We start from the raw sequence: 332 nt of genomic DNA, 5'->3' as shown, positions 1-332 counted from the left end.
TTAGTGCTTGTCTGCATTTGTGGGTGCAACACGCTGGTCCGAGCAAGCTCTGCTCTGCCTTTGCTGCTGAGGGGTGGGTGGGCTAGTGTCTGTGCCCCCAGTGTGGGGTGGGATCACCGGCTGTGTTTGCAGCTGGGGGGGGGGGGGGGGGTTGCCTCCCCTTGGGTCAGGGCCACCCCCTCCCACTGCAGCCCTGCATCTCCTCTCCCAGTGGAAGATGATGCCCAGGAGGAAGAGCTCTTGGAGGAAGATGTAAGTGATGAGGATGAAGCTCGAGCATCGTAGACCAGCTGCAGTTCAGAGGAGGCTTCGCGGCTCTGGGAGCGGAGCTG

Source organism: Pterocles gutturalis, unplaced genomic scaffold, assembly GCF_000699245.1.
Source record: "Pterocles gutturalis isolate BGI_N339 unplaced genomic scaffold, ASM69924v1 scaffold36189, whole genome shotgun sequence".
Taxonomy (NCBI): Eukaryota; Metazoa; Chordata; class Aves; order Pterocliformes; family Pteroclidae; genus Pterocles; species Pterocles gutturalis.
Note: the sequence above shows the minus strand (reverse complement) of the source record.